Source organism: Hydra viridissima, unplaced genomic scaffold (genome assembly GCF_058129835.1).
Source record: "Hydra viridissima isolate aposymbiotic clone 2 unplaced genomic scaffold, HvirCarnegie_v1 scaffold_1, whole genome shotgun sequence".
Taxonomy (NCBI): Eukaryota; Metazoa; Cnidaria; class Hydrozoa; order Anthoathecata; family Hydridae; genus Hydra; species Hydra viridissima.
In genome coordinates, this window is record NW_028324300.1 from 1,306,970 (window position 1) to 1,332,025 (window position 25,056).

The 25,056-nt window shown below is 29.7% G+C and overlaps 1 pseudogene; it reads left to right on the forward strand.

Annotated features, from left to right (window-relative positions):
- The first annotated feature begins 22,825 nt into the window (after positions 1-22,825).
- LOC149892830 (uncharacterized) lies at positions 22,826-24,025 on the forward strand (annotated as a pseudogene).
- Positions 24,026-25,056: the final 1,031 nt, after the last annotated feature.

A 25,056-nucleotide genomic window follows, 5' to 3' on the forward strand; every position in this document is an offset into this window, starting at 1 on the left:
TTTTTGGACTTCTTTTGAATTTTTTTTGACATTTTTAGACCAATCTGCCATTTGAGGAAGCAGCTGGTTCTGCAGAACTTCTTTATACTGGTCCTGCCTCATTGTGCCAACTACTTTGTAGAGACGCCCTGCTCCTTGCCCACAAATGACAGACCACATCATTACTGAAGCTGGATGCTTGACTGTTTCCACAATGCAGTCAAGATGAAACTTTTCGTTTGTTCTACGACGAACAAAAGCTGTTTTGTCCATCATTACTTGAAAAGTTGATTCATCAGAGAAGCAAATCTAAAATAATGCTTATTTTAAATTATAATATTTATGAATATATTTAAAATATTTTACGAGTATGAATGCGAATAAAATACTTTTTCCCAATCCTTAACAGACCAGTGACGATAGTTTCGAGCCCACTCCAGTCTCTATTTTTTCATGAGTGAAGTCAGTTTTGGTTTCTTGGCTGGGCGATGACACATCAATCTCTCTTCCTTCAGCCTTCTATAATTAATTAAATAAATCACAGATGCTTGAAATTAAAATAAATCATATTTAAACTTCAATCAAACTAACAACTAAAAATAACCTTAAATTGTCCAATATGCACCAATTTGATTATGACAGGTGATTGCTGACAGCCAGAGTTGCCAATTGATAAATTTTTATTAAATATTACTAAGAATAGAAATAACTTGACATGTAACAAAAAAAAATTTCATATTTATTTTCTCATATGCGGGTTTAAGCAACATATTTGAAATAAATTGTAAAAAAAACGTGTGGTCCTAATGTGATGGCCGACCACTGTACTAATTGGGTTCAGATCAGCATACAATAAAAATAAACACGTTAGATATCTAAATACAAAAATCTACGTAAAAGATTGATAAATATTGCTTTTGTTTGTTAAAATAGTGTTTAGTATTGTTTGAAGTTAGACATTATTTTATATAAAAAAATAATCGGAAGCTATTATTCAAATTATGTTAAAAAAACACGAGTTTTAATAAGTGGGCTAAATCTTATTCACAGCACTGTATATTGTTATCTAAAAAAAAAACTCTCAAATAACAATAAAAAAAGTATAACAAAGCATCATAAAAAGAAAATCGTCAAAACTGTGATTTATAAGTTCAAATTGATTGTTACTTTCATTGAGTTTTAAACAAAACTAGTTTACTGAGAGTCTTTCTGACATTCATTTCTGAAACTTTTGCAGATTCTTATTTTCCGAGCTGATGCAATCTTATTTTTGAGAGCACTTAGCAAGTAACATAACAAGAGTAAAGATATGATTTTCATAAATTGGGGTATCAAACATATGGCTATCTAAATCTGGAAACACCAAAGATAAATTTATTGCTTCCAAAACAGAAATTGCAATAGCATCAACTATACTGCATTTTATATTTGGCAAATTTCCAGAAAGTGTTGATAACATTCTAACAATATTTTGTTCAGTCATTTCACACACTTTGATTACACTTACTGAAGGTTTGAAAAGACCACCTCTATCTTTAAAAGAAAGAATCGAAGATTCATGACAATACTCAGTTGAACCAATAGCTTTACAGCATTGTATGCATACCAATTGCTTTCAACCATTTCGGCAACATAACCAGCAATATATGATATAGAAGATTTTTTATACTCTGACAATTTATTTACATTTGGTGCTTTTAAGTAATCGTGATCAGTTGTTTGTGGTGTTATAATATTTAATTGATTATACTTTCTTATAATAGTTGCTATACTTATAGTGCTTCGACTGTCTGCATTATCTAATACATGAAGTATACTAACTGGGTCTCTAGTTTCACAGTTGCCGGTGCCACCTGTGATGCTACTTCTGAGAAGTAGTCTTTTGTATGCTGCTGTAAATTGCTGACAAGTCGGATTGTTATTAAACCCACCAGATAAACGGATTGCCCCAAAAAAAAGCTCTAAATGATCTAAGTTTGTATGTTAAAATATATTTAAAAGGTTTTTCTTTTTCTTCAACCAAAGTATGAAAGATCTAAAGAATGTGTAGTTTAAAAAATGAATATAACAGGTATATTTATTAATGCTTGTTATAAGATTTAATTTTTTGAAGTGCATTTGCTTATGTAAAAGAATATAAATGAGAAATGTATATATACCTGCTTTGTGCATTCTATTGCTACAAGAAATCCAATAAAAGCAGCCTTTTTTTTTGTTGTGCGCATTTCTGTACCCATTTCATTTTGAAGACCAGTTATGTACCTGGCATTTTTATTTCATATTGATATTTAATTTAATGTACAGATAAAAGGTAACATACAGGTAACAGAATATAAAGGTAAGATATAAGGTAAGAATATAAAGAGAGAGAGAGAAAAATAAATATAAAAGTATCTAAACAATTTAATTTGAATATTTATAAAATATACCTGTAAGCTTCATCAAAAAATGGATTCCAGATGTGTTTTATACTGATGCGAAGTGCTGCTTTACAACCCTTAGCAAATATATTTCTTGAATTAAGATGGTCTAAAAGTTGATCAATCAATCGTATAAATTTTACTGTAGCTTCGCAACCCTTAAATTGTGATAAACTAAGTTCAGTCCTACAGTATTCGATAGCATCAGCACACCAGAACTGAACACTTGAGCTGCAAGGTTAACTTTTATTTTCTGCTGCTTCCGATCTATGTGTAGGTAGATTTAAGTTTTATACCAAGTCTCAGACCCTCCGCATCTTGAAGGTTGTGTAAATCTTTAATATATTTCCAGCCCATTTGTTTTTTTTTCTGAATCAAACAGAATACCTTTTTGTGCTAATGTATTTTTCATCAGTTTTAGCATTGGACATACATTATGAAGGTGCCATAATAGTAACTTTCAATGAAGCCCCAAGTTCTGCCAGCATACTAAAATGGCAAGATGGACCATTACAAGTAATTGATACAACTTTGACACCAACATCAGACAAACGCTGAATACAGACTCTAATTAGATTAGCTCTTTGGCTTGCAGTGAGACCATTAATAAAAAAGTATCGACATGGAACTTTTATATGAGCTGTTAATACTTACAACCATAAAAGCCAATGCATCCTTTACTACTGGTGTTGAGTCATCGTCTATATCATAGCCAAGATCAATGTTACCACTGTATTTTTCACAGTCCCATGATATATGTTTTTTAATGCTTATTTCATCTCAATAAGAATGCAAACTACTGTTTTATCTTTACATTTTACTTCTTTAACTTTTATCTTTATAGCTTCGAATCCAGTATTTGTAAAACCAGGATTCGCATCAAATTTTGCTTGCCATTTTCGAATGTGTGATTGGCAAGGCAAGGCAAGGCAAAATGAAATGTTTTTTGCACAAACTCATATGCTTTTTTACAATAAAATTGCAACGTCAATACAAATGCCTTAACTTCAGAAGAATATCTTTTCCCCTTTTTGGAATGCTTACCATTAACTTTTTTTTTGCATAAGTGCTCTTGGTTCTCCAGAAAATGTCTTTAAAAGCATTACTTGACAGTTTTGGGAAATCATTTTGTTTTTATTAAAACTTTTAACCACAGACTTTATGGAAATTACTGTTTTTTTCATTCTGCTACACTTTCGTTGAACTAATTTTAGCTTTTTTTTTAAATGCCAATTTTTTGATGCCTTGTTTCAAGTTTTTTATTTAATTCCATATAGCTAGAGCTGCACTCATCCACTAATTCTTTTCTTTATTTTCATTATCTACTTCACTTTGCAGTTTTATTGCCTGTAATATATATATATATATAACGAAGAAACATCAACTATGTATAGTACTTAAAGTTTCATGCCTAGCGGCAATCATCAGCCATGAAATACAAATCAAAATCTATAAAAACCGTTACAAATTGCAAAAATTACTGTATCGTGTGCTCTGACTTCATATTAGGAAAAAGAGAAGGAAAAGAAATAAAGAAAGAAAGCAATAAAGAAGTAAAGAAATGAAAGAAAGCAATAGAGAAATAAAGAAAAGAAAAGAAAGAAAGTAAGTAAGGATTCACATTTTACGATAAGCGCAACCATTTTATACTTACACAGTAGCTAAGCGCGACCAAAAATTTAAGCGCATCTAGAAGTGGATCCGTATAAACTTATACCTTTTAAAATGCAAATAACGCATTTTAATGATGATATAACAACTGCTGAGGCTGGATCCGGTTAACTGTTTACACAGCTATTTTACTTACATTATGTTGTTCGGAAATTTGTCTTATCCGGATCCGGGTTTTTTTTTTTTTTTTTTTCTAATTTTTCTTTTTTATCTTGTTATAGTTTTTTTTCAATTCTGATTTGTATTTTGATAGATTTACTCCAGATTTACAACTTACTTTATTTACAGAAGTTGCAGCTGTGTAAGTTACGTCATTACGCAACGTAAAAGCTTAAATGGTAAACCATGCGAGTTTGTTCCAAAGAAACTCAAGACTGTTGAAGTATGTTAATCAAGCACGAAATTTTTGTTAATTTCTAATATTCTATAGTTTAAATCTTCATAATTTAAGAAAAATTTTCCTCGTAATTTGCTCACAGAAGAAAGTGAACAACTAATCAGACAAATGTGAGGCACTTTTATATCGTAAATCAGAGAAATGTGACACACTTTTATTGATATGGTAGTTGTTTTTTTAAGCTAATAAAATAAGCATCTAATATAGTGTACCATTTCTTTTCTCGTGGCCGAACTCCTGTAATTCAACATCGTACCATTCAATTTTAAGAAACTTAGAAACGTTCAATATAAAAATTTATACCATTTAGCCATCATAAAAAAAAAAAATTAGAAAATCTCTGAAAGATTTTATTTTGAAAATCTCCTATCGGTGCAAAAGGTTATCAGTCCATGCTGTGCGAAATGCTAGCTATAATATATTGATATAAATTTTTTACTGACTTGACTTTTGGTCTGTAATTTAGTTATGACACCATTGCCATATAACTGTAACATTATTGCAAGCTTAATGAATACGTAGTTTTGTTGCTCCTTTTCAATATTAATAATACTTTTATAAATAATCAAGTTAATAAAACAAAATCACATTTTCTGTTTTAAGTTGCAATTACTTACATTACTTATAAAACGTTGGGATAGCGAAGAACATTCGGAACCTAACGATCATTTTTTGTTTTTTCTGAATTCAGGGTGGCCAGCCAACTGGAAATCAGGGCAATCAGGGAAAAGTCAGGGAAAAGCATTTTAGTCAGTGAAATCAGGGAAAAGTCAGGGTTTTTTACTTTTTTTGCCAAAAGTCAGGGAAAATTAAATTTAAAAAAAAAATGAGTAGCCCCCTTGACTGAAATGGCCGCCTTGGCCTTGGGGAGGTGAATAATAGAAGGAAAGAAAAATTTAATTTATTTTGATATTTTTTTTGTTATTGTAGTTACAACCCTCTTAAATTCTGATAAAAATAGTAAATATGATTGCTATTATATTATTATCTAAAGTTTGAAACTTATTTTTAAAATAAATTATTTTTATATTCAATTTATTTAACTGTGTGCTTCTCTATGAGTTAAATATATCTATATAATATATTTTAAAACTGTTTGTTTATGTAGTGTAGATTTTTTCCAGGTAAATAGTTAAAAAATAGTAACAATAATGTCTAAACTAACTTATTTTGACAATGACTGGATCAATCATGAATTCCATCCATCATGGGGTTGGCTAAAGAGAACCGATGATAAAACAAAGGCTTTGTGTAGTGTATGTGGAAAAACATTTTCTCTAAGTAATATGGGTATAATGGCAGTTAGAAGCCATGAAAAAAGTGGCAAGCACTTAAAAAACATATCTTTAAAAAGTCAACCAAAAGTACTAGATTATTTTAACAGTAATATGTCACAGAAAAATACAGCATCAAAAGCATCTGCTTCATCAAATTCATTAGTTACTTATTCATTTCTAAAATCTTCTCAACTAGTATCAATCGTTTCAACAACTTCTTCCAGCACAGTAGTACCACAGCACAGTAGTACCACCTTTCTCTCTATTTACGGCTCAAAATGATGTAACACGTTCTGAAATACTTTGAGCGCTATATGTAACTCAGCAACATTTTTCATACAGATCATGTTCCAAAATTGGACTTCTATTTCAGCGTATGTTTACTGACAGTTATATTGCTAAAAAAATGACTATTGGGAAAACTAAAGTGGCCTATAACATTACACACGGACTTGCTCTGTATTTTCATGATCTAGTTTTAAAAGCTGTCTTTAACTCTAACCACATTGTTGTATGTTTTGATGAATCTTTAAATGAAGTTGTTCAATAAGGCCAAATGAATATTTGCATTCGATATTGGGATGTGATGCGTAACCAAGTGACTACAAGATACTTTTCGTCTGTGTTTCTTGGCCATGCAACTGCTTATAATTTGTACAAAGGTTTTACAAATGTCCTAAATGAAAATCTCCAAGCTAAAGTTTTACAAATATCTATGGATGGACCAAATGTAAATTGGAAGTTTTTTGATATACTCAGTGATGAATTCGGTAAAAAATTTGAAACATCTATTCTTGAAATGGGGTCATGTGGCCTACATGTTGTACATGGTGCATTTCAAGCAGGTCATAAAAAAGTCAATTGGAATGTTAATGGAGTACTCAGGAGTTTTTATAAACTTTTTCATGATAGTCCTGCACGTAGGGCAGATTATCAATCAATTTGTGGAAGTGATGTTTCCTAAGAAATTTTGTTCAACAAGATGGGTTGAAAATGTATCTGTATGTCAGAGAGCTTTAGATATTTACGATAATGTGAAGTTGTATGTTAAACAGTCTGAACTACCAAACAATTATACTGTAAATATTGTTACTGACGCTGTCAATGATCTTTTGATGCCTGCTAAAATTTCATTTTTTCAGTATTTGGCTTCAATTGCAGTGCCTTTCTTAAGACTTTTTCAGTCAGATTCTCCGTTAGCACCTTTCCTTTACCAAGAACTAGAAAAACTAATGAGATCTGTCATGCAGAACTTTATTAAAAAAGATGTATTGGATGGGGCAAAATCTATTATTAAGCTAATGAAAATAGACGTAACCATGCACAAGTGTCACGAAAAAGAAGTAAAATTTGGTATTGCAACTTCTTCGCTTCTTTGTAAAATAAAAGTAAGTGAAAATCAAAAGTTACAATTTCGAAGTGATTGTATCCAGTTTTACATCGGAGTGGTTGATAAACTGAGGGAGAAAAGTCCTTTAAAATCTAAACTTACAAGAGCTATATCCGCTTTAAACCCCATTACTATTTGTTCTAATTCTGAGATAGGAAAAAGCAGAATGACTAATTTACTCACAATCCTTCACGAATCTAAATGGATTAATGCTACATTAGCTGATAAGGTCAATATTCAGTATCAAGATTTATGTGATCTTGCCAAAGGCATCCACAGATTACAGTTTACAAATTATAATGTTTATAAAGATAGGTTGGATGTTTTTTTAATTCCTTTTATAAGCCAGAGTTTTAGTTCCTTATTTGAAGTATCCAAAATTGTCTTCACTTTTTCACATGGAAATGCACAAGTTGAAAGTGGGTTTTCTATCAATTCAGATGTTCTAGTAGAAAATTTACATGCCAGCTCTGTAGTTGCCCAAAGACAAGTATATGATGGAATTCACAATGTTGGTGGAGTTTGCAATGCTGAAATAACCAAATCAATGGTTAAAAGTGTAAATATGTCTCATTCACATTACAAAGATTTATTGAAACGAAAGAGAGAAGAACAGATGCAAGAAGAAAAAGAAAGTATTGATAAAAGAGTAGCTGTGCAGAAAATCAAGGAATTAAATGCTAAAAAAACAAAGCTAAATCAACATCATCAGGAAGATATACGCGAGATTGAAGCTGAAATAAAAATGCTTTCACGCAAAATGGAATGAACAGATTTACATTTTTTTGATTACATAGATTTGAATTATTTTTACTTCCTTAAAATTAAAAATGATTTTTAATCTGAAATAAATCATTTTTTAAAAACAAAAAAAACTTTTTTTTTATATTTAAAATCTTTACTTTTTAACATTTATATATATGTGTGTGTCAATTCTTTTGAAAGTTTAAGATAATTCTTTTAAAGATTTCTATAAAATTTTTGAACCCTAATTGGTAATATGCAAATCTAATACATATATATTGGTAGCAGACCCAATATAGTACTTTAAGTTTTAATACAGTAGAAAAAGGTATATAAAACAATCAACAACTCAAATTTTTCAAAAAGTTGAGTTGAAGGCTATATAGACTAGTGATATTTTATTATTAGATTAATAGTTATTGCTTTTTTATAAGTTTATTACAAATTTTAAGGCTGAAGCATAAAATATGATGGTATAACATAAATGATTTCTCTACAAAAAAACTCTGACTTGTAGCTTATAAGTTATTTCCTTTATTGATATTAAACTGGAAAAAAAGTTCAAGTAACTCAGGGAAAAATATAATAAGTCAGGGAAAAGTCAGGGAATTTGAATGAACAAAGTGGCTGGCCACCCTGGAATTTGAATATTTGGTAACAAGTTTTATGTTTCTTAGTTCTTATCACCAAGTAAAAGAACGGAAGGGTAAAGATGAATTTTTTTTAATATTTAAAAAGTAATCGTCTAGTTACTTTTACATTAAAATTGAAATGTTTAAGCTAAATAAGTTGTATCCTAATGACTTGCCGACATTTATTGAACGTTTATTTAAATCTACTAAATAAGTTTCCTGCATATTCCCGAAGTATTGGGTAGATTTAAAAAAGAGAAAGAAACTAAGTTTATGTAACATTTTATTAAAGTAAATAAATAAATCATTAGGCATTGCAAAATATACTTTTTTAAATGAAGTTAATTCAAAGACTTGTCTTTATTTAATTAAGTGTTTATTAACAGTCTGCTGCATTTAAAAACTAAGACGAAATACTAGAATTAATTCAAAAAGGTTTACAGAACTTCGGAAAGAAAGATTTCTTTAAATGTAGAATATTTAAATAAAATTAAAAATACACCAAACTATGTGCAGGCTGTTGCGTTCTTAAACCGAACAAACCTGCACTTAGTTATGAATTTTTTGAAAAATTTCTTTCCAAAGTGTTGTTTTATTTTCATTTTCAATTGGCGGTTTGATGATGAAAACAACCTCTTTGAGTTGATTAATTTTATTGTCGTCTAAAGGTTTAAATGCAGCACTTTTTTTGTTAAAACAAGTCTGTGACATTTCTTCATTTGTAAAAAATATATTTAGCAATGCCAGTGCAAGTACATGTCTTGAAGCTGCTTTTGCAGCTTGCCCCAAAATCTCATCTTTCATTTTTTCTGGGTAATCTTTTATATACTCATTAAGGAAACTGCTTGCAGCTACATTTTCACTAGTTTTCGTCAACTGTGAAATTAATCTAAACAAACAAAAAAATCTGTTAAGTTAAGCTGTAATAAATTAAGTTTCTCTCCCTGTCTCTCTCTCTTAAAGTTAATGCAAATTACTTTTTTTAAGTTTTTGTTTTTTAAAAAATGAAATCTAGGTTTTTTGATTTTTAAATCTAGTAATTTTTCAAGCCAAAATTTTTTTGTTTGAAAAATTGAAAAAATGTAAAAAGCAAATAATTTTTAGAATGTTTACACGTCAAGTTTTTTCTCAAAGTTTGTTATTTTGTTGTTTGCCTCCTCCAACTTTTTGGTGGCATCCTCAAGTTTTTTCGTGGCATCATCCATCTTTTGGGAGCAAAAGCACTTCTATAAAAACCAAAGTGATTTAATCTTTAAAAGTGTAAAAGAAAGAAGAACCAGTTTGAAAAATTGGTTTAAAATAACAATTGTATGAGTACATTTTATTTACCTCAGCAGCTGTGGTTGAGGACTTACAAAGAGAATTCTGTTTTGGTGTTTGTATGAAAGAAGAATGAAATGAAGGGAACAAAGGAAAAGTGAGGCTCTGTTCGTCTGGAGATTCCAACAGATCTGTTAACTTGTTGTTGCATAAAATTAAACTGTATTGTATTTTAGTATTAGAAAAATTATAAATTTAATTCAAATATAAGAATTGTGTTTTTTTACTTAATTATTTTACTAAATACCTGTGTTAGTTGAGGAGAATAGTCTTTTGACAGGTGTTTTATGAATACCATTCATTCTAAAAGATAGAGATAGTAAAAGATGAGTTCAATTTACTTTACAAGCACTATTATGTTGTTTTATGAAAGTTACATTAAATGAAAAGTTTTAATAGAAATTTTTATTGCAGCTTTTTTTTGCGAAGTAACTATGAGTGAAATTATTTCAAATTCATTGTAGCTTTTATACTATGACAAACTCGAAACTTCACGTGAATTTGTTTCTTACGGTGGTTTCCACATACAAGTTTAATACAAATGTAAAAGAAAAAAATCTCTCAGTTGTTTGCTAATTGTTCGTAGCTTTTTTTTAAAAATCATTAGTTTATATTGTATATTATTTAAATACAGTTTTTTGAAGTACTACTTCAATTGTTTTAGTACTGTTCAATTGTTTTAGCGTTATATATAATCCAAAATCTTGAAAGAATAGAAACCACATCAAGTTGCATGTAATTTTTGCGGTGTGGCCAAATTCGAAGATTCGAACAATAAAATTTATGTAGCAAGTTAATGCCATTGTAATCTCATCTTATAATTTTAAAGTGTGCGTTTAATACGTGAAAATAATCCAAAATATCGAAATTATATAGCTGCGTATAAGAGTTTTAAAACGAATTTAATCAGATATTGTTTGCACGGTGCCTAGGCCTAAAGTAAAGATCGCCGTGGTAAACCTCCTATTCTCTATTCCCTGCTTCAAAAAAAATTGTGCCTAATAATTTTGTTTTCTTTAATTACGAAACAGCAAGTGGTTTAATATTTTTAAAATCGACCCTGTATCAGATTATTTTTTTTCCTAATTAAATTGGGTTTAACTTTCAGCTCGCAACTTTACACATTTCCTAAAATATTCCTTGTCAAAATTTGGGCGTTTTGGAAAACTGTTGAAAATTATATATATTCCGTAAATATTCCTTGTCAAAGCTTGAGCGTTTTTAAAAACTGTTGAAAACCGCCAAAGTGGACTTCAACTATTTCAAATAAAATACTATTGTTAAATCATTGAGTTTTGGTTGAAAATTCTAAAAAAGACATTGAAGTATTAAAAAACCCAGAATCGCTAAGGTTTCTTCAGGACTGTGCCTATCCGTGTGATTAAGCTCTGATATAGTGAACATTTTGTGCCTTGTCACTCTGTACCTAACTGTTCACGACTAAAGTTTTAAGCTGTGAAATCGCAGCTTAATTTCTAAAAATGTTTACTAGTCAATCGCAGAACTGTTATGTAGAAAGTATTGAGCACACGACTCAAAAAGTCTACAAATAAGTTAACCATTTTTGAAGATTACAGGTATTGTCACTTATTGACTTTCGGTTTTCGATATGTCCTGCTTCTTAAGTTTTTAAAGTTTTCCTAACTATTTAAAGTAAATTGACCTACTTGACAGTTCTAAATTGCCTATTACGCTGGTCAACAGGAATTTTGAGTCAAAGTTTAGCATATCTGATTGTTATTTCTTCCACATTACAAACTTAAAAAAGAAAGTTCACACCCAGGTTTTTTTTATACCCTCCAAAGAATGTAATACTGAAACTTTTATTTCTTGATTATAAACTTGAAGTTTTTTTTACAAGATTACTATTTAACACAAACAATTGTTGTAAAAAAAATAAATATATGTAAAAAAGTTCAGAAAAAGTAAATACAAGCTTTTAAGATATTTTACTAAACACTATTTTACAGTTTTTGTTGAAAACATTGCAAACATTTTACTTTGTGCTGAGTTTTATCAACTTCTGATTTGGCTCCTTGAGTCAACGAGGTGAATAAAGTCGACAATAATTATTAGATAAAATACTTGTCATTGTTAATCCATGATGTCTTTGCATAACTAATGAATAAAATTCTGATAGCATCATAAGGAGGTTACACAGTGATAACCGACAAGTGTCATATACTTCATAAAAAAGAATGTAACAGTAAGTTGCCAATTGACAAACTTTGTCACCAGGTATTGTTAAACCTCCTCGATTTATGTCCTTTACAAAATTTCCACACGCTTCATAGAAATAAAATGTGTCATTTGGATTTTCATCTTCACGAATAATGTACCCAGCAATATAAAATAATGACATTTTAATATCAACAGGCAATGAATCACACAGAGCAGGTAAATTGTCAATAACGTTGCAAATACCCTCAATTGGTAAAAATTTACATTTCGGACAAGAGTGATCTGAACCTAGATTAGCTAACACATCTGAACTTTTCTCAAACTTTAATAGCAACTTTGTACGGTATATAGTTACTTTTTCAAGTACTTGTTGAACAGAAATAAAATAAGTTCCTCCTGAGCCTTGTCTTAATTTTCCAAAGAGCTTTTCTAATGGATCTGTTTTAAAGTAGCCTAATAATACATACTGATGAGTTGTATCTAAAAGATATTTTGACAACTGAACCAAACCATAACAGGTATGAGCTAAAGAACTAGCAGTGTCTCTTGTTAGTAATTTGACTCTTTTTCTGTTTTTTTTTATTTGTATTGCAAAATCACCCATTGCAGAAAGTTTGCTTAAATTGTCATCATTAGCAGAAGCAATAGCAGCTCGATTAGAATCTTTCAAACTAATGTCTGCATATGGACTGTGAACATTACAAATTTTCCGAAATTCAATGGCTTTAGAGATGAAAATAATCGTCCCTTCATTTTCATGCAGGTCTGAATGACTTTTTAATGCTGACAATGTTTCATCGCAAAACATATGCAGACAAGCGATAACATTTTGCCTTTACATCGGCTTTTGATAAACAGAAACTTCCGTTAATTTAGACATTTTAACAATGTTTTTCGTTTCAAGCTTATACAAATTAATATCAACCCACCGTGCTATTTTTTTTTTCTCCATCAATATAAAATTCAAGTTCTTGAGTTTTTTCTGTGATCCAGTTATTACGCATACTTTTTAATAAATGAACATAATCAAATAAAAGAAAAATGTTGTCTTTAGTACACCATACTTCTTTTTTTTCAAAAAAATTAAAAAACTTCTGATTGACTCTGTTACCATCACAGACAATAGCAATAACTTTGCCCCCATCACTTTTAATTGCATCAAGAATCAGGGTTGTCTGTTCAAAAAGAAGCTCAGCATCAAGTTCTCTGACTGGTAACATTTTGTAAAGAAACTTTGGCCCATTAAGGTGGTTTACCTATAAAAAAATTTTTTTGATTAAAATAAGCTCTACCAAGATAATTTTTTTTATATAATAAAATAAATATTGAAGAATTGAAAAAAAAAAGTTGAAAGTAATTTGCTTCGATTATCCATACTTTTTTGTACACTTTAGTGTAAAAAAATGAAAATTTCATCACAGGACAACTAAAAATGTTTACATCAGATAGTGCCAAAAATTTACATACTTGTTCTAAACTACCTTATCTCTCATTTGTGCCGTGGTTTTTAAAAATACATGCTCCTGTGTGATGATATTATTTTTTATAAATATTGCACTAAATATCAACATTATTGCGTGTTACATTGCATAAAAATAATATTTCCCATTATCAGTATTATAAATCCATAGCATAAATGAATCTCATAACTATAATGAACAAACTGAAATTTTCAAGTCAAAAGCAGGTGTTTAACTAAAATTACAATGTTTTGAACTTCTGAAAAATTGTAAAAACTAAAAATGAAGTAAATCTAGTTTTAAAATTATTTTTATAGTTTTAGACAATTACAAGTTGAACAAACGCATCAAAAACCCCCACCTTCATATCCCAGTTGTTCCTTTTGGTTTTCAATATCAAGATACCCTTTTTTTATTGTTCTTAAAGTTTTCCTACGCTCTTTAACAGGTTGACGAGATTTGTGTTCCATACGTTTTATTCGAAGAATATCTTGTTTCTGAGTTTTTCTTTTTTAAACGCACAAAGTTCTGTTTGTTAGAAAGTTTCACAACCTCCATATTCCTAGCATGAAACGTTTGTATAACAAATATATATTAAGCTGATATTATATTTTGATATTATATTATATTTTGAAATAAAAAGGTAAGATTCTTATTTATAATAATAAAATATTATATTAAAAGTGGCGCATATAGTTTAGAACCTGCTGGAACAACTTATTAATGTTAAAATAAGTTAATACAATATATGTACAGCCTGTTGGTGGTGTTTAATTCTGCTCTTAGCTGCCCCTTTAAGTTTGGTAAACATTTAAAAAAGACATTTTCGTAAAATGCTATTCGCGACAAACCTATTTTTTTGGTTTTAGTTAACAATAGGTGCTGTGCTTATTATACTGGCCTAATTAAATGTAGCTGAAAAGAAAATAATGGCTATATTCATGTATTATTAGTTTATAGTGGTTGCACTAATAATGTTAAAAACATTTTTTTGTAATTGATATGAAGATAAGTGATGTCCATAAACGTATATGGCATGACCAACTAAAGCCTAGTGATAAATCATTTTCTTTGTCTGTAGAAGCTATTCTAGTCTCTATGAATTTGGGTTCTAATGGATGTACTGCGTTTTTAAAAGTATATCAAAAGAAATGGAAGCATGCAAACCGGGGAAATCTAAAGTTTAAGAGTAAAAATAAAAATTGGTTGGCTCAGGACTTTAAATCTACATACAGTAATAATATATCTGAGTCTGATAATTCTAGTCAATCACATAATATTGGTGGAAGACCAAGTTGTTCCTTTGAAGATGCATCTGATAAAACCAAAAGAAGTAGACTCAATGATGTTATAAATAATTTTATTACTGATGAGTTGCTCCACTCAGCAAGGCTTAAATTAAGAAATGAGTTCAATTATGAGGCTGCCAAGCAAGTTGCTGAGATATCAGAACCTTCTAGTCAATTAAAAAGTATACACCTAATGAATGTCTGGCATTAATTATAAATGGTGGCATGTCAAAATCAACCTACCAACTTATCAGAAATGAAGCTGAAGAACGTGATTGCCATATATATCCTTCATACAACAACATAAGATTGTCTGAAGCTAACTGCTATCCAGAGAACATCTTTGTTGATGATTATTCAGCACAAGTACCACTAAAAGAATTACTAAAACATAAAGTAAAAAGACTGCGAGGTGCAATCTCCTGTGATCAGCACAATGCTGGATGGTTTGACCCGGTTGACTTTGCGTTCCAAAGCCGGGTTTGATGGGGCTACTGGGCAAATCGTGTACAAGCAAGTGAGTAGTAAGGAAGCTGGAGATCGTAACTTAAAAAAAGAAGAATCACTGTTCATTACCTGCTTAGCACCACTAGAACTCAGTGGGTTCTGCAATAACAAAGAAGTACTATTATGGCGTAATGACAAGTCATCATCTACTGCTTATTGTCGTCCAATAAGATTTTCTTTTCAAAAAGAAAGTAAAGCTGTTGGTCCTAGAAGAAGCAAAATATTTAGAATTTTAAATAGAAAAATGTGGTATTTTAAATGCTACTTTTAGTGGAAAAGAATTGGTTGTCAAAAGTATTATTGAGCTGACCATGATTGATGGCAAAATTCAAACTATTCTGTCTGATGTGACTAATTCAACTCAATGTTGCTCTGTGTGTGGTTTTTTTTCAAAAAAACATGAATAACTTAGAAATGGTGCTGAAATTGGACAATGCTAGTAACTTAGAACTGAAATATGGTCTTTCTAGCCTGCATTCCTGGATTAGGTTTTTTGAAATGGTGTTAAATATTGGATACAAGGTGGAAGCTCAAAAGTGACAGTCTAGAGCTATTGAAGATAAGGAAAATGTTAACCAAGTGAAGAAACGTATCCAGACAGAATTTATGAACCAAATGGAACTGGTTGTGGATTTCCAAAAAAGTGGAGGATCTGGTAAGTGAAATTACATAAATACTTGTATATAAATCATCAGGTTAACTATCACATATATGCAATTTTTTCGTTCTCCTGTTCTCACTCCTCGTTCCATTATTTCAAAAGGAACCAGTTCCAAGCTTCGTTCCTCAAAAAAAGAACTATTTCCAGGAACTCGTTCTTCCAAACACTGATTATATATATATATATATATATATATATATATATATATATATATATATATATATATATATATGTGTATATATATATGTACATGCACACCATTTTGTAACTCGTGAAGATTTCAGTTTCTCTGCCTCTCTTTTTAAAATTTTTTTAAAATGTTTAATAATTCAATTTCATTTTCTCTCCTTTTTTTAAAATTGTTTTTGATAAAAGCGAACCATAAAAACCCTTTTTCGTTCACCACGATGTTTAAAAAAATTATATTGCACAGCATAATACCATTTTACCGACGCACAAATCACGGAGAGTTTTCTAAGTTCTTAATAAAATAAAAAAAGTTTATTTTCTTTTATTTCTTAATAAGATCTTATCAAGATCTTATAAGAATTACAACAACTTATTCAAAGATGTTATTCTTTCAAAACTTATGAAGATCCTAGTATGTTCTTACTAAGAAATATAAGATATGAGAGATCTTACAAATCTTTGTAAGATTTGCAAGATTCGCCGCTCTGGGTAACTACCCTAGACGACTGATCTTACAGATCCTACAAGAATCCTATGGGTTGAGTTGCACAAGTCTCTGCAAGACCTACAAACATCTTTTTGAAGGATCTTGTAGGAATTTCGGGAATCCTTACAGGATAAGGTAAGATCTAAAAGAATAATTTAAAAGATCATGAAGGATCAAAATACGATTTTTATAGGATGCCGAAGGCTAATTTTAGATTCGTATAGGTAATACGTAAACTTAAGTTGGAATTAGTATTTTCTTATTAAAATAAAACTTTTTTGCTGTATAAAATAAATTTTGCACATATTAAAAACTAAATAAATAGTATAGCAGATGTTTTTTTTTAGTACAAATAGATTGCATACAATTACAATGGGATGACTGACGACTTTCGATTTTTCTTCATATCTAGGCCACTCTGATTCAGACTGCGTCTTACACACACCCACGAGTAATTGACGAAAACTCTTGTAAGTTGCTCCTTAAGATCTCACTTTGCTGTATCAGGAACTGCGGTTCTATAATAAGAATTAAAGATATATATCAGAATGTCAATTTTCTCCTCTTCTTTATAGTTTGTGTAATTAGTCTGGCCCAAATTTGCATTTGACGTAATCAGTTGTAAATGAATTTGTATTCGACTTGTTTAAAGTGTCTAAACGTCTGCTTCGCCCATTTGCATCAACAAATGTAGTCTATCAATGTTTAAAAATAATTACAAAACCATTTTGCCAAAATTGCGAAAAGAAGACGGCAAAATTTAATATGTGAGAAAAATGATTGGCACAATTGTTAATCTACTTACATCACTCTCAGTCGCTTGATTGGCTGAACCCTCATTATTGAGCAAATTGACAGTTTCCCGATGTAGCTGTTGGATCGACCGTAAAAGGCAATTGGTCTCTTTTCCGGTACTAATGAGCACACCTATACATAGCACTAATCTTAGGGTGTGAAACTAAAATTAAATGTCTTCTTTTATGAAATTATTGTTCATTTAAAAGGAATATTATAAAAAACAAATACCAATACTAAAAATGGTAGTTTATAATGTAAATTTATCTATAAAAAGTAGCTCTAACTGAAATTATAAACCACAACTTTTGGAAAGAACTCAAATAGACAATATCCGTAAGACTAAAATATGTCATGAAAAAATATCTTAGCACTGTCATCTTTAAATATGGTGTCAGTAGAAACACCATCACTAGTTTACTTCTCCAGATCTTTCATTTTGGTTTTTAAATCCTTTTCAGAGCCCCTCGCACAAAGCTTGACTTCATAGTTAATGTTATTGATTTTTAAAGTTATAACATCGCCCTTAAATGAAGAAAAAGAACAAAGATATGATTGCTTTTGTGTATCAAATAATAAGAAAAAGTAGAAAAACAAGCAAACTCTCTTCAGCCACATTCTCTTATAAAGAGGTATTGATCTCATAACTGTAGAGCTAAAGTAAACAGGGCTCTATGAACTCTTTCAGCCCTAAGAACCAAAAAAGGAGGAAGTCGGTTGACCCTTCTTGACCCAGGTATATATTCATAAGAATTGCTCTTTTGCTAAAAATTGCAATAAAAAAAAGTTCTTTAACAAACGACCTAATCACAGACAGTTACATGAACATATATGTATGTTATAACCATACAAAAAACAACCAGTCTAAATTGTCATTAGTAAACATTTAAACTAACATTCATTAGGATGACAACCTTATTAGGCACAGGGAATAACAGGCATCTAGTGATAAATGATGCAATAGGAATTGAATGAACCTACTCTGTTTCCATAAAAGACTCAGAAATATAAGAGCAAATTATTATTTCTGCAGGTGATAGATCAACAAAATTGAAAAGATAAATTGCAGTATTTACAGGTTTTAAGACAGAAACTAAAAATGTCAAAATTTTGCCATACTTAAAATAATTATGTTCACAATTCTGCACAATATAGCTAACTGAAGAGCATCTTTTGGTATACTGTGATGAATGATAGCATTGATTATTGATTATAACTCTATGTGCATCCTAAATCTGAGTTTCATTGTATGACAAAGAAGTCAAGTTTATTACATTCATTAACTTAGTTAAAAGAGATGGAGAAAGATTTGCATTATTTATGTAGGATGATATTGATTTTACTAATGCAATCTTTGAACAAATTTGTAATAAGTGACCTTTAGTACCTTTCATATAAGTTTTCATTAAATGATTTTTTGACTCAAAACTAAACATGGAAGAATAATAAAGAGCACCAAACTTTGAAATTTGTCTAGGATTATGCGACAATAACTGTATATTTATTGTCGCAAAATTAGAAAGATAAAAAAAAACTCGTCAATAAAAATACTGAACACAGGTTTCCAACCTATCGATCAAATTCCGTGAATTTACATTAATAGCAAAATAACATGACATAATTAGAAACATAAAATGAATGCAATGACCTTGAGGCAAATGAAATAAAAGTAAGGGAACAGAATGATAAGCAAGTATATTTTTGAAGTCATGTGCTTTCCACATTTTGAAATCAGTTAAAGATGGAGACCTTCAAAAATCATGTGGTGTAATGATATAGTTTGCAAACATGTTTTAAAAATGTGGGTATTAACTCTGCTACCTAAAAAAAATGGTTTAGTACGGTATTTAGGGTCAAAAAAATCAGCTGAGTAAAGTTGAAGTTATATTTTTACACAACAAATGCATGCCATCAGTTAAAATATTATATGGGACTGAAATATAATCTGTCAGTGAACACTGACCTCTAATTCCAAAAATAGGTTTCTTAATCTGTGTAATAGAGTTTGATTTACTTGCTAATAATGGGATACAACTAAATTCAATTGATATAATAATAACTGCAGGCTCATATGGGTACACTTGTGCTTTGCCTCTACCAGATTCGACGCGTCTTCCAGGATGTTTACAAAACATACATCCAAATTCTCCATTGAATTGCACAACATTCAAAAAAACGTGCTTGAACATTTTTAAATCAAATACAGCAGTATAGGGATGGATAATCACAGTCAACCCTGATGGAAGAATATTTTCTTGTCTAAATCTGAACTTTTCAAAAATAGAGGGCATCAAAGAATTCCAATTAGGTTTACCAGTGCATCTGCAAATGACTAAAAACAAAGAATTTATATACGAGACCTAATATTGTTCAGCAAGTCTAGTATAGTTGCCTGCAATCGCCAATATGACGATTTCTTTTTAAAATAAGGGTTTGCACCATCTGCAGATATAAGTAAATGTAAATTTACAATATCAGATGTTAATGTTGGAGCCAAACTTATTACATATGCAGCACTAACTAGTTCTTGTCGGTATTGAATAATCATAAGCTTATAAACACTTAAAATTAGATCTAACTGCATATGTAGATTAAACACCACCAATTTTTTTGTACTGTTAGGTTCTGTAGGTATTGGTAGATCAAACATTGAAGAATAATCATACACATTTTTTTTAACAAAACTTGTAATAGACTTCCATGATGTAGGAATATTCCCAATAACGAATGCAATCTAAAAAATGAATATAAAATATATACTATATGTCGATCTAATATTTAAATGCATACTACAAGTTGATCAAGCAAAAAAAAAAATGATTCTTCGAAGAATGTGAAATACTTTTATCAATTGAAAAAACCATAGAAGTTAATTTCAAATATATTTTATAAAAGAATCTTCTTTAATTTTGAAATTATAAATACCATCATATATTTCAATAATTCATAAATGTGCACTTTGTAGCATTTTTTATAATACCTATAAGAAATTGTCAGCATGTTCAGATTATGGCAGACATGCTATATATTTCCTGCTAGATAAATAATTAAGTATTCCTCACTATTTTATAGCTACACCTTCTCTTATAGTACACTTTTAAAAATTCGCACACCAAAGAATTTATATTAAATGTAAACATTTAGCAATTTGAATTATTTATGGAATTAACTGACATGTATTATTGATTAATTACTTTACATCTAAATTTTAAGGGTAGGAATAAGGTCATTGTTTCTATCGTTTGTATTGAAACCATCAACACATGCTGTGGTTTTGATTCTGATAGCCATAGTAATTCTCTTCTGATTTGTAGACTGAAGAACTCAGTCAAAAATAACATCTATTTATTTACATGTTATCATAACATGTAAATAAAGGAATATTATTTTTCCTCTAAATTCTTGAGTGTACAAAGCAGAAGAGAATTGTAAGAATATAATAATTATGTTAACATATTTTTACAAATCCTTACATTGTTACCTATACATTTTTGTATATATTTTATTTTTATATATTGGAAATTGAAGAACAACCACCAACTGATCTACCTGGTAATTGTAGTGCTGGTAGACTAACAGCACTACAATTTACAAAAATGTAAAACATGCTATTTAGATAATAAACAGGGTTTGTATACCTGAAACATTTAATAACTCCTTCAATTGAACTGTTGCTAATGCCGGGCTGAATTGCATAAAGTGCAATCGAGGCATTAAAAAGAGCTCTTGTTATGCTTGTTATTTCTAACTTTTGAGAGGCACAAATATTACTTAAATCATCACTGACATCTTTTTCTGCATTGTCATCGCCATCGCAGACACTGGTTTCCGAAGATTCTGGGATAAGTTGGTCTACTTCTTCATCCAAAATTTTGCTTTCTTTATCACTTTCATTATCAGTCACGTTATATTCATCGTTATGTCTATAAGAGCGCTTTATTGATCTGCGTGCAGATGCCATCCTCTCTAAGATACTTGATAGATAATGAATTGCCTTATATTAAACAATAAAGTATAAGCCTCATAAAAACAAAACAAAAATATAAGCCTAATAAAAACGACCAAAAGCTTTTTAAAACAAAACGACTATCAAACAGAAAAGATAAAACAAACAAAATGTAAAAGTTTTTATAGATTAAACAGGATATTCTTTGTTATAACAAATGAAAATGAAATTTTTATAACAAAATTGTTAAAAAATGCGTTTCTTAATTTATAAATATCAAGGTGAAGTTAAGAAACACGCTTTTTTTCATTTGTGAAAAAAAGTATATTTTACAGTATTAACATTAACAAAACAATTTTTCTGTTTTTACTTACGATCTTACGAATCCTTTAGGATATCCTAAAGGATAGTATAAGAATATTGCCATCCCACAAGACTTATAAGTTTTCTGTAAGATAGTCAACTAGGGTAAGCATACAACTGTTTGACTGGAAGGTGTAAAAGAAAAAGCACAATAAGTTGAAATCAATAACAATCTCTCTCAATCAGAAAACACTTGTAATTTTACAAACACATTAACATTAAATGATTTTGAATTAAAAAATATAGAACAGGAAACAAAACACCAATCAAAGTCAAATGATTGGTTTACACAAAGAGCAGGTAGAATAACTGCTTCAAAATTTAGCAAGATTTATACCAAAGTGGAAAATCTAAACCAAAACTTGTTGAAGCATTATTATGTAAACAGAAAATAGACACATTTGCAACACTTCATGGAATTGGTATGGAGTCCCATCAAGGTGTTCTATCCTAAAGGCCTATTCATTGCGAATCCGTAAGCCGTGACAGGGGGCCATTATTTTTACGGATTATCAGCAGCTCTGCTTCAAAATTATATTTTGGAGTCAAAATATTACTGTTAATGAGTTTAATTAGTTTATTTAGAAATGGTAATATTAAAATGTAATGAAAAGTTAAAGCTTTAAATTTAAAAAAAATTTAAAACAACGAAATTATTTGCAGATATTTTAACAGCAACAGATCAAATTTTTTTCTAAACAAATTTATGATAATTTTTAAGCTTAATGCAGGTTCGTTATTAGATCTTGGTTTAATTTGTGCACAAAAGTTCCTTAAAAATATATTTGCAAGTGCGTTGCAATGTTTTTGATTAACTTCAAAATAGTAAAATTCAGAAACCAGCAAAAAGATATCACTTAAGGACTTACGACAAACTTTATCTTTTATCGAATAGAAAAAGACAAAGCAAAAAATAACCCATTAGTAAACATTGTCTGGTGGAATTTTAAGACCACCACGATCTATAGACTTGAGGTACTCACCAAACTTTTCATAATAAAGTAATGTTTGATTGAACTATTATCATAAGAATACATAGTCTGGAAACACGAACCGTTTCTATTGTTTTTCGATTTTAACTTGAAAACGACCCGGTGAACCTGCATAAGTTAAAAAAATGGCATCTTTTAACAGCGATTTCGAGACAAATAGTGATTTAGAATGTTTGTTTGACGTGGTTGAAGGAGGATTTTTGAACAATGACATTAACATAGTTACAGATATAGATTCTATTGTTTCTGATATCGATATTTATAGAGTTAATATCGAACAACATGCATGCAGTCAGTATCCTAAAGTTTACAAGGCAATTAGAGGTTTAAAGAGACACATTGCATCGAAGCATATTTTAGAGAATTTTGAAATAGGTTCTTCCAAAATGTATAATACGGAGAACTCTTCTGATAGATTGTCACCACTAAAGCTGAAAAGCATATTTGAAGAATGTGGAAGTTTTTTGCAAATGGACATGTGTTTGCCATTTGAAATTAGAAAACAGTTCTCATGCAAGAAATTTAGTTATTTAATAGATGATGCTGAAAATCTTTGGCAGAAGTTAAAACCTATCAGACTTCAATGTAATTGCAATAGCTTCCAAGCCCATTGAAAGGCAAAATGTATGATTTATTTTATCAAGATTATTATGGATTGTTGAGCGAAAATCTACTAGCTTCACACTTCAGCGATCCAACTTTGAGTAATACACTACTCACTGAAATGTCTTCTGTTATGTTAAACAATCTCTCTGATATAAAACTAAATTCTATTGAACCTGTAAATACAACTCAGAAAATTACTGATGTAGAGGAAAAGAGTTTACAATATCTTGTTGGATATATTTTTCAGAGAGTTTATACTAAATTTAAAAGTAGTTATGGGTTTAAATTAAAAAATTTAAAAGGGTTATGGAAGATGATACTCAGAATGTGCTGCAGGGTTATGGAAGATGATACTTGTAAATATTAGAGATAGACGGGGTTTGTGGAAAGTAAACATTATAATTCAAGATCTTTCTCTGATATGCGAGAATATTTTTCGAAGAAAAACAACACAAGTTTATTCAAAACTAGACCCTGAAGTTCTAATCGAGTATATGTTGACAAATTATATTGTTTTATCGTTTTATAAACAAGTTTGCAATGATCCAGAATCAACTGAATCTAGCAAGAATTTGCTAGAGCACTTAATTACATTATTTATAAGAGTTTGTTCATTTTCTTATGCCAAAAATGTTATTGAAAAAAATAACATGAGAAAGAAAACCTTCAAGACTCGTTCATTGCGATGCGAAATAATAAAAGCAAGTGAAGGAAATTAACATAAATATTGGCTATTAAATTAACATAAAAGACTATTTTCATAGCCACATCTTTTTAAAACATTAATGACATAAAACTACTTAAATTCTGTTTAAAATTTTACTTAATAGTTACTTAATTTATTAAGATGGTACTTCAATAAACTTTATTTTAGCTTTTTGTTGTAAATCTCATAGTATATTCAGGGTTATGATCAATTGCTTAATTATATATATATATATATATATATATATATATATATATATATATATATATATATATATATATATATATATATATATAATTTATATATATTATTTATATATATACATTACACTGATTTAGAGACAGATAAGGGTACATGCATAGACTGATTTAGCGAGAACCTGCAAGTAAGTTCACAACACATTGAAAGGTTTGGTTAGGGCAGGGATCAGCTTTTTTTCATTATTCTTCCTTTTCCTAATATAACATACTTAAAGAAAGGTAACATATTTTATCATGTTTTGCTCACTATAATCTGCAAGAGTAAGTGTGTGTATGTGTGTGTGTGTGTGTATATATATATATATATATATATATATATATAGAGAGAGAGAGAGAGAGAGAGAGAGAGAGTGAGTGAGAGAGAGAGGGAGAGAGAGTTTGTCCTAAAACGTAGAAAACTATATATATATATATATTTGTCATTGTTTTCGTTGAAAGAGTTTACACACCTCATGAACCTTTATTACACCTAAGTTCCTTATAAAGGTTATTTTTTTTCTCAAAAAGTATATCAACATGGGTCTCAAAAGAACCAGAATTTTATATAAATTTTAGAAAAAGTTGAACAAAATCAGGGGACGTTTAAAGGTAAAAACAAATAGGAGAGGGGGTCCAAAATCAGTAGTTTAACTTACTTGTACTTGATGGATGCCCGCCAACTTATTTTAATAAAATACGCCAATCGTGTTTTGTTTAAAATATTTTTTGAAAAAAAACACAATGCCTTTATGTTAATTCATTTATAGATACTCTTACCATTGTAATTGACAAATAATGTTTTTAA